The 11,026-nt window shown below is 40.7% G+C and overlaps 1 long non-coding RNA gene across 1 annotated transcript in view; it reads left to right on the top strand.

The window, feature by feature from the left end:
- LOC116672826 (uncharacterized) overlaps positions 1-118 on the top strand; it is a 14,366-nt gene extending 14,248 nt beyond the window's left edge. The window contains exon 3 of the long non-coding RNA XR_004327645.1: positions 1-118. This exon is cut by the window's left edge and continues 95 nt beyond it. This is a non-coding gene — a long non-coding RNA (uncharacterized LOC116672826).
- Positions 119-11,026: the final 10,908 nt, after the last annotated feature.

Raw genomic sequence — 11,026 nt, 5'->3', positions numbered from 1 at the left:
TCCAATCTGGGTTTTCTGTTGCACGACTAAAACAACTTTTGAACGTACACATGTTCAACCAAAACAAGTTCCCTCTCGAGGTTATTTTGCAGAAGCACCATTTGCTCCATAGGGCGCTTAACGAATGTCTTTTGCTACATTTACACCTCGCATTCCCACTGCTCTGGTGTTTCAGAGCCTCTAAACCGGAGAAATTTAAAAACACTTCTGACCCTGTTTTGGTTTGGAATCTGCAGGGTTGTGTTGCAGTCTCAACGGCATAGACCTTTGGGAACACCGACACTGATGCCAATGTTTCGCCAACTGATTGGATCATGACGTCTCGTTTTCTGACTGAAACTGACACTACCAGTATACCTGCAGTATACGGACCTTCATGAGATATGCGATTTTGGCATGTTAGTTTAAATGCAGATTAGTTTTTAACTGGAGCTAAAACAGTTTTGTGCACATTGACTGCGTTTGGCTCTAAACTCCGCTTAAAAACCAAAACGTAGCAGTGTGAATGTAGCCTCAGCGTCTGATAGACAGAATCCAGGCCAGCTTTTGGTTGACAACATTATCCCACTCTGTCATTCAGCAAAAAGAAAACACACGACTTCCGGTTTCGGTCATGTCGGAGTAGGCAGCACATGTGAGGAGCTCCGACCTAACTTGCATGTTACTTTATCGAATTTAATTTTAGGATCTCAGGACTGAAGTTGTATAAGAATTATATTGCGGTATAGGGCCACACGAACTAATGGCCTCTACCAGGCAAAAACAGACAGCTTTGGCGACTACACGAAAAACAATTGCTAACAAGCTAACAGCAATGGCTTCTCCGGCTAGTGACTGCTCTTCCAACGACGATGGAATAACATGACACAACTGTGGAAGAACTGTCAAACAACGCGCTAGTTTGAAGAAGATATTTCAACACTCATTCAGGAATTCTTGGGCCGTTATACAATTCAGTGATAGCACTGAAAGAGACAGTGGAAGCTTTCACAACGTTGACTGCAACGGATCTTGGCTGGGGAGAACTTTGGCAAGATTTTTGAAACCGAAGCAGTTATCAAGTCTCTACGAACCCAGAATGCTACACTGCGGATCGTGTTGAAGACTTAGAAAATCGGATGCAGAGCCAATCTGAGGATTGTGGGTGTCCGGAAGATAGTGAGGGGTTGAGGACACTGTCAAATTTGTATCGAGCATGTTGATGGAGCTTACGGGCAATGCGTTGTTTGAATCTGCCCCAGCTCTGGAGAGAGCTCACAGAGTCGGCAAAAAGCCTGGGAAATCCGGTCTACCCCCACGTCCGTTTGTGGTATGTTTTCACCGATTTCAAGAAAAAGAACGAATGCTGCAATGGGCTAGACAGCACACAGTTACGTACCGAAACGCCACCCTGAGGATATACCCAGATTACAGCGTCAGTTTATCGAGGAGACGGGCTGAATTCAATGACGTCAAACAAGCCTTATATGTGAAGGGGATAAAATTCCAGCTACTCTACCCTGCCATCTTGCGAGTCGCGTTTAACGGAAATACTTTCAAATTCACACACCAGAGGAAGCAAAGGCTTTCTAAGACCAGAAGGGATGGGTGAAGACATTGGACCAACTGGACTTGGACTGATAGCCTTGTGGATTCCGCCACTTTGGCTGCAGTTAGCTTGTGGCTAACACGTCTGAAGTACTTCCGAGCACAGACTGAGAATGTGAACTTGTCCCTTTTTGAGGTAAACTGTTATTTTGCTTATCATACCGGGTTACGGGAACTCTTAGGATGATTATTGAATCGTAAAAAAAGTATCACTCTTTTCACCCACTTTATTATTTTTTTTTTTCTTCAACTGATAATGTTCACCGGCTGCCACTTGTTGGATTTGGTTGCGTTAACTAACGATATACTTTGTACCGCTATAGTGCTAACCTAGCCAATTCATTTCTTTTATAAATGGGCTAAATATGTGTAGCTCTATACATGTGTGTGTATGGTGGGGTACGTGATTGGTGAAGGATTTTGGTTATTCGATTATTTGTACTCTGTGGTTAAGGTTATACTCTGAGAGCTTTGTATTATGCTATTCTGTTTCATAATGTTATTGCTAATCGGTCAAGGCTCTTCACTGTTCACGGTAGGATAGGACGTACCGGAAGGTTCAAGAGTTAGGAGGGAGCCTGCAGTCTGCTCATGTTCTAGCGGCAGACATAGGAGTGTTGAGGGTTAGGAGGGGGCCCATCAAAGCAATTGATGGCATATTTAGTACTGGATGGGGAATGTATACTGCCCAATGGTATCTCATTTTGTTTTATGTGATGCTTATGTTTTTGGAGGTTTTTTGCAAATATTATGGGGCGCACTCTCTTGTTTTCTTTTTCTTTTTAACAGATCATGTCATATGATATAACTAATGTCAGGGCTGAAGTAGGTGCGGCATCAACTCATTTTATTACTTGGAATGTAAGAAATGAATGGGCCGAATAAGAGATCAAAAATATTTTCCCACTTAAAGAAATTAAATGCAGAAATAATATTTTTACAGGAAACACATTTGAAAATAGTAGACCAAGTCAGGCTTAAGAAAAACTGGGTTGGGCAGAGTTTTCATTCTAACTTCAACACTAGAGCACGGGGGGCGGCGATCTTAATTCATAAAAAATAGTATTTACTCCATCTCAACGATCTCAGACCCCCAAGGACAATTTATAATAGTATCAGGGTCACTCTTAACACTCCGTCGTACTAGCAAGTATATACGCCCCAATTGGGATGATGTCAGCTTCATAAATAAACTTTATCTCTTATCCCGAATTTTAATTCACAACAAACTAATTCTTGCAGTGATTTTAACACCGTCATGGACCCAGCCATAGATCGTCCAACCCAAGACTTTAGTACCTCTAAGATCTAATCTCTTAGTGAATTTGCAGAGCAGACTGTAGTGTTGACCGTGGAGGTTCCTCTATCCACATAAAAAGGAATTCTCCTTTTTTTCAAACGTTCACCATACATATAGAGAGATAGACTTTTTCCTGATTGACAAAACACTTCTTCCTGCTGTAAAGAAGGCGGAATACAGTGCTATTGTTGAGTCAGATCATGCTCCAGTGTCCTCTGATCTTTTTGCTCAAAACCTGACCAGCGTAGCACATGGAGATTGAACACAGCCCTACTAACAGATAGTCACTTTTGCAATCTCATATCAAAGGCAATAGATGACTTTATACTATTTAACAAGTCAGACTCTATATCTCCATCCACTTTATGGGAGACACTTAAAGTAGTTGTAAGAGGAGAGATTATATCGTACACTATTTCACGCAATAAGGAGAGAAAGCAGAAGGAACAAGAACTAATTTCGTCAATTAGAAGCATAGACCGGCAATATTCCATCACCCCTACTCCAGAGTTATATAGAGAGGATTCACTGAAAACCGAATATTGATTTATTATCACAGAAAGGACTGAGAGGCATCATCTGTGGTCAAAAGGTCTTATTACTAATCATGGAGAAAGCAGCGTCTCTGGCCTATCAACTGAAATGTAGATCTGCTTCTCGTTTAATCCCACAGATTCGCAATATTTCACAATCATTGACCAATGATCCAGTAGAAATTAATAATATCTTTAAAGAATTCTACCAGAACTTTATACGTCTACATCCCCACAAGATAACTCAAACATGACATTTCCTGGATAGTATAGACATACCAAACATAGATGCAGCTGCTAAGACAATCTTGATAAGCCCATACACTGCAGGAGATTGTTGATGCCATTCAAAAAATGCAAATGGCAAATCACCGACTTGACGGCTATCCTGTGAATTTTACAAAAGTTTTCTTCTCAACTTGCCCCCACCTACTTGAAATGTTCAATCACTCTTTTAATCAGAATCATTTACCACAGCCTCTGACTGAGGCATCCATCTCACTTCTTTTAAAGCCAGGTAAGGACCCACTTGATTGTGGGTCCTACCGACCTATATCCTTGCTAATTCAGATGTCAGGTTCTAGCTAAACTTCTCTCCTCAAGATTGGATGTGTGAGTATCCCAAATCATCTCAAGGGAGCAACTGGATTCATAGAGGCCGTCACTCCTTCAAAAATATACGCAAACTCCTAAATGTAATACACCTCACCGGCGTCCAGGAGACGCCAGAGGTTGTTGTCTCCCTGGATGCTGAAAAAGCATTTGACAGAGTTGATTGGTGTTATTTATTTGCTGTCCTGGGGAAATTTGGTTTTGGCTCAAATTTCATTTCTTGGATCCGCTTATTATTACTGCTCCCAAAGCATCAGTACTACAAACAACTATCCTCCCATCTGTTTTCTCTGTCAAGGGGTACACGTCAGGGTTGTCCCCTCAGCCCTTTATTATTTGCACTAGCTATTGAGCCGCTATCAATTAAGTTCAGAACGGCCCCTGACATCCTTGGAATTCATAGGTTGGAAACTGAGCACAGAGTTTCTTTATATGCAGATGACCCGCTTCTTTATATTTCAGACCCAGTTTCATGCGTTCCTAATATTATTAATATCTTAAATGACTTTGGGCTGTTCTCAGGTTACAAATTAAACCTCTCCAAAAGTGAATGCTTTCCCGTCAATAATCTAGCCCTTCATATTTCAGACAATACACTCCCTTTCCGTATGTCAAAGACTGGCTTTAAATACTTAGGGTAAGATCACTCGTGTGCTATGAAAAGAATTTTAAACCTCTCTTACTCAAATTGGAATCAGATCTAAAACGATGGTCTGTCCTTTATTTATCTCTTGTAGGTAGAGTTAATTGCATAAAGTTGAACGTCTTACCTAGGTTATATACCTATTTCAATGTCTCCCAGTCTTTTTGTCTAAATCTTTCTTCCAGTCTCTGAATAAATTAATCTCCCCATTTTTGTGGGCTGGCAAAAATCCTAGAATCCGTAGAGAACTTTTGGAAAGACCCAAAGACCAGGGTGGCCTTGCACTTCCCAATATGGAAAAATATTACTGGGCATCCAATATACAAAAAGTATCATACTGGTATCAGGCCCCAGACCTGGATTGGTGCAAAATTGAGGCAAACTCTTGCTTTTCTACTTCACTCCCTGTTTTAATTACGGCAAAATTACCATTCTCACCATCCAAATTCTCATCTAGCCCTGTGGTAATCTCCACTCTTAAAATACTGGCACAATTCAGGAAAAGATTTGAGCTGAAAGAATTCTCTGTGTATAGCCCAATTTGTGACAACCATCTATTTCCTGCATCCAGAATGGACCATACCTTCACACTGTGGCGTAGGAAGGGTCTAACTATATGCTACAACTTTTATATAGACGGTGTCTTTGCCACTTTTACTGATCTTACTGAGATTTCATTTGCAGCGGTCAGACTTATTTAGATACTTCAGGTCCGTCATTATTCAAAGCCAGAGTTCATCTTCCTGTTTTACAAACAACTCAGGACTTGAGAAAATTCTGCGGACTCCAGTTCAGCACAAAAGATGATCTCAAACATTTCAAATACAATAATTCTCTCCAGGAAACGTCACTGAGCGCTTAAAACCGAATGGGCTGAAAAACTAGGGAGGGACATCTCTGATGCAGCCTGGACTGCGCTCACTGAGTAAATGGCACTTCATCCTGTGCCCGTCTTAGCTTGATACAGTTCAAGGTTTTTCACAGAATTTACTACACAAAATCCAAACTATCAAGAATTTATTCTGACATTCAAGATAGGTGTGAGCGCTGCAATTCTACACCAGCAGATATGTCGCATATGTTTTGGACCTGTTCTAAACTAAGAGATTTTTGGTCATATGTCTGCAACATTTTGAATGATGCTTTTGATACCAAAGTGAAACCCTCTGCAGACATGGCCATCTTTGGAGTCTTGATTAATGAGATCTTGTTGCCCACTGATAAGAAGAATGCTTTTGCTTTTGCCTCTTTGTTAGCCCGTAGAAGAATAGCTTTACAGTGGAAATCTCCTGATACACCTAAAGGGTATTTTGTATTTTGATAAGCTCAATACTCTCCCGTAAGACAACAGGGCCCTGATGTGTTTGTTTGTTTGTTTTTTCTTTTTTCAACCACGTGTAGCTACAGCAGTATAATGTAAGAGTGTTGAGTGCCCCCCCCCTTTTTTTTTTTTTTCTCATTATTATGACTATTTCATTATCGTTATTATTATTATCCTAATTATTTTAATGGCAGTAAGTGGTGTTGTGGGTGGGTGATGGGATTTGATGACAAAGTAATTAAACCAATTCAAGATATTCTATTATATGCATCCGTGTTACCTTTCTTGAATAAAAATATCGTTAAAAAAAAAAAAAAAGAAAACACACTATATGTGAATGTTTGACGGGTTGGACACACACACACACACACACACACACACACACACACACACACACACACACACACACACACACACACACACCACACACACCACAACCACAAACACACACACCTTTAGCTTTTTACACATCCATTTGTAAAGTCAGTAAACGATTTTGACACACCACAAAGCTGTGTAATCTCTAAAGAAAGTGTGTTTTTTTCTTCCTCAGGCAGCAGCTTGTTGCATTAAACCAACTTGTCTGGCTGTACAAATAAAGGAGGTGGAGCAGGAGGAAAGCCTTTTTCACTTTCTGCTCATCTTTTGTTTCCTCTGACATGCAGAGCTACAGATGTTTGTCGCGTCCTAATGGAATACATGAAAGCCCTGACTGGTGGTCTAGAGGCTGTTTCTGTTTTCAGTGCACCTCTTTACAACCACGATCAATAACACCAACAGTAGAGCTGCACAAAGTCAGCAAAAGACTACGTTGGACTGTAACTACTTATCATGAATTGGCTAATAGAAGAAGAAAGTTAGCTAACCTACTACATAAAAGCAAAGCCCAAATTGCTCATCCAATAACTATCTTTCTCTGCGTCACCCTATTATCGGCAAGTTTTGTTTCCTTTGTAAAATGCATCTAAGCTCCTTTTTAAAGTAAAGCACATTTTATCACAGTTACTTCAAACATTACATCTACTTTCAAGGTTTTGGTTGGTGGAATTCAAGGACTTAAACTGGGAGTTTTCTTAGTAAGAAATTATATATTTAAGTGTTAACGTTTTCAGTATGGATGAGTATATATTTGAATAAAAAAAACATTTAACGTTGTACATTAAAGCTGTGGGAGGTAGAATGCAAAAAATTCACCAGAATTTGAAGCAGTACGTCCGCTCCCTGGACAATTATATGTATGCAATGTACAGTATGTAAATGGATTTTGGAAGTTTATTTCTGATAGGTTAGCCTTGAAGCCCGGAGCCTTTGGCTATGGTAAGCAAAACCTTAACCCTTGTGTTGTCCTTTGTGTCACGGGGACTTGTTTAGTTTACTTAACACGTTTGAGGGCAGGATGGGTCTCGGGACCCCGGAAGACCAGGATGGTCAAAATACGACTGAATACAGGCTACGTCTCTTGGACCCGAAGGGCGAGATAATGGTAGTGGGAGAAGCCTTTGAGTGCAGTATGGGTCTCAGGACCAGGGAGGATGCGATGAGGGGTAGTGGAAACGCGTTCCACTGCAGGAGGGGTCTCTAGGACTTCGAAGGGTGACGCCCCCTCTAGTTCACATGAAATGACATCACATAGCAGCCTACGCAGTGGTCACCGGGGACCCGAAACTCAACGCCAGGCGGATACAAAAAGTCAAATAAACTGAACGGTCCCGGTGACCCAAAGGACAACACAAGGGTTAAACAAAGAGACATGTGCATTTGTATTTGTAGAACAGCCAATAGAAACGCTCTCTCTCTCTGAAATGATCTGTGATTGGCCGAAGTCTCCCGTCACAGGCTAGATTTTCTAAAGCCTGAAAACAGAACCAAAGAGGAGATGCCAAAGTCAAATTTTCTCGCAGACCACCTGAATTACAACATGCTGAAAGATTATTATGGACTCTTTGCCCAACAACGCCAAAAATAACAGGTGAAAAAAGATTTTGACAGGTGAAATTTTTCTATAGTCTTAGTTGTGGTAATACTCATTCCAGCCACCAGAGGCTGAAGTGCACCATCCTTATATATTCTAAATAGGACTGAAAGTAAATTAGAGAAACCTATTTTTCTTCCGTACTGGTTTGTTGAACACAGAAAAGAGAACAATTTAGATCAAACTTAGAAAAATGTTTTTTCCTCACTTTCCTTTCTGGCTTTCGTAAACATAGTTTTGTTAAGAAACAAGTATTTTGTAATTGGAAAAAATTAAATTCTGATATTTGCTTGTGATGTTTCTAATAATATATGTGTTGTGATTTGTTGTACGTTACATTTTTGGACATTGGAAGATTGAATGTCTTAAACATGAACTCAACTGACGATTCTCATTCATTCAATTCCTGCATCTTCCTGCCAAAGCCTCTCCCAGTAGGAACTGGGTAAAAGGCGGGGAAACACTTTTGGCGTGTGGACACCAGTGTATAGTACAGAGTACACTGCAAGTGCAATTTATATTTTAATATCAAATACATGTTTAGTTTGGCCATGTATTAAATGACACACAAAATGCACACATCGGACACACTTATAAATGGCCTTCATAGTAGTGTGTTAGTTTTGTTAGTGTCATGTTTTTACAGGCAACATCTGTCTTTTGATATCTGGTTCACCCTTGGTTTCCAGTGTGTGTGTTTGCATGTCTAATCAAATGAAGCTTTATTTGGTTTGCTTAGCACCAAAGCTCTTTTAGCAACGCCCTATTTCCCATGCACACATACAGGCTGTAGCCCAGTACACCTACACTCAGACACAACTGGAGCTGCTTCCTTGAAGCAGTAAGAAGTTGAATACCAACCCTGGGCAGTGTCAGGCAATTAGAAGTCCCTCACACTACTGTACGATACTGGTCCACTGGCACGCGGAATTTCCATGCTTTCCATTCATTGTCTAAATAAGCAGCCGGGCAATGCCTTCTGGTACAGTAGCGCCAACCTGGGGCGCCCAGGCTTTTTTATGCAAATCAGGAGCATCAAGCCGGCTTAATCGCCGCCTCTCGAAAACTCACAAAAATCTTTTAAACTGACCATTTGTCCATGTAAAATGAAGACAGATTTCTCACATTTTTGCATGTCATAGGGCCTTTACTTGTATTATTTCCTGCATGTCACGCAGTGGCACCATGTTTGCATGTTTTGTTTTAGTGACTTTTCTATTTTGCAGCTGCACCATTGCTCCGTCCGGCGCTTACCACCGCCCAAGACAATTGTGATTGGTTTGAAAAAATGCCAATAAACCAGAGCACACTTTTTTCCCACCCTGGATTGCTGTGTGGACTAGCTAGACCCTCCTCTGCAATGCAGGGGAGGAAGGTCTGGCAATCCCAGACGACTCGGGAATGAATACGAAAAGGAGGAGTTCAGCAGGCATGCAATAGAAATTGAGATCTCATGTCTCCGTCTGTATGTCCTCATTGATCTGAGTGCACTTTAGTACATTCACTGTTTTATTTAGCATTCATTCATCCCCTAAAGTTAAAGGGGTGGTTTTCAAAGGATTGAAGGCACTTGACTCTTGAAAAATTCAAGACTTTATTAAAAGGTTCCCTGCCACACATATTTCATTAATTTGTGGTGATGTCTGAAGTTCTACTATTGACATTTATTGTGTAAAAAATGCCTTGGTTACCTCGTTTCAAGCCATTCTAGCGTGGTATAGAAAGCCTGCGGGAAGACTCTGCTCGATTTGTGCCCCTAACATTAACAGACTGGTGCATTCCTGCACACACGCTAAGGTGTGTAGCATTTAATTACAGTTTTGCCTGTAAGCTTAGCAGTTGCATTTCATTTAAATTTACAGTGATGTAACTATCAGTTTTTACATCAGAATTTGCTAAATTGTTGTTAAAAAAACGTGTTTTCAAGACATCATAAAATGTACATTTTGAGGTCCGGTACTGTGATAATTACTCATTTAATTATTAATCATATCATTTGGTATAATTTTTCCTGAAAGCCAGAACTATGGAAACTTAAAAGAGGAAGGAGAGACAGAGAGTTTATGTGTGTACTCATTGCGCTGCGGATGGCTTTGCTAATTCACACAGCATTCTAGGATGGGAGAAAAGCATGCTCTAGTTTATTTGTATTTCTTTAAATCAATCACAATCGTCTTGGGCGGCACTAAGGCTGGATGGAGCAACGGTGACTCTGCAAAACAGCCTCGGGAAGAAACCTGTTTTGGTTGAACATGTACGTTCAAAAGTAGTTTTAGTCGTGCAACAGAAAACTCAGATTAAACAGATAGTCTAGCTAGCTGTCTGGATTTACCCTGAAGAGATCTGAGGAGCAGGTAACCATAGTCCTCAGAAATCCATGCAGTTTAAAATGCCAACACAAATCAGGTAGAACTTTTGGCGGCACCGGCGCAATCCCGGAAGTGGAACATCGTAGATATAGAATACTGTCACGGTGATACTTTATTATTTGAAGTCTGATTCATACATGTTGTTATAAAAAATAAATAAAATAGAAACCCGGTTAGGTGTACACATTGCCGAGGCTTTAGGTTTCCCCAGCAGAAACCTTACCCCTCACCCCACTTACAGAAACCAGGTTTCTTATTTAGGTGACCTTCGAGAAATCAAGCTACCACTATAATCCAACAATAACTTGTTAAATACAGTCAATTCAAACTGAACCAGTGGGATGTGACCCAGGTCTCTGCTATGGTAAACAAGGGTTTACTATGTGTGCTGATGGGGTCTCAGAGGATTTATTTCTATATGTAACTGATCTGTTCCTACTCGAGCTATAATACTTGGTGTAATTCAATACAGACCACAACAGCTTTGTCGTCCTTTTGTTGTATTTTTCAGTTATGGCAGCATGTAAACCAGGCCGATCAGATGGAGCCCACACTGATGCCAGTTGCTTCTCTCTGGAATCTTCTGGAAAATCCGGCGAAAATTCTGGCTGCACAGGGGCAATCTCGGAAGTGGATCGATTTGGATGTAGACTACAGTAACCCTTGCTCGGACCGCACCCATCTCCAAA

This window comes from Etheostoma spectabile, chromosome 23 (assembly GCF_008692095.1).
Source record: "Etheostoma spectabile isolate EspeVRDwgs_2016 chromosome 23, UIUC_Espe_1.0, whole genome shotgun sequence".
Lineage (NCBI taxonomy): Eukaryota > Metazoa > Chordata > Actinopteri > Perciformes > Percidae > Etheostoma > Etheostoma spectabile.
This window is presented reverse-complemented; position numbering and strand designations above follow the sequence as displayed.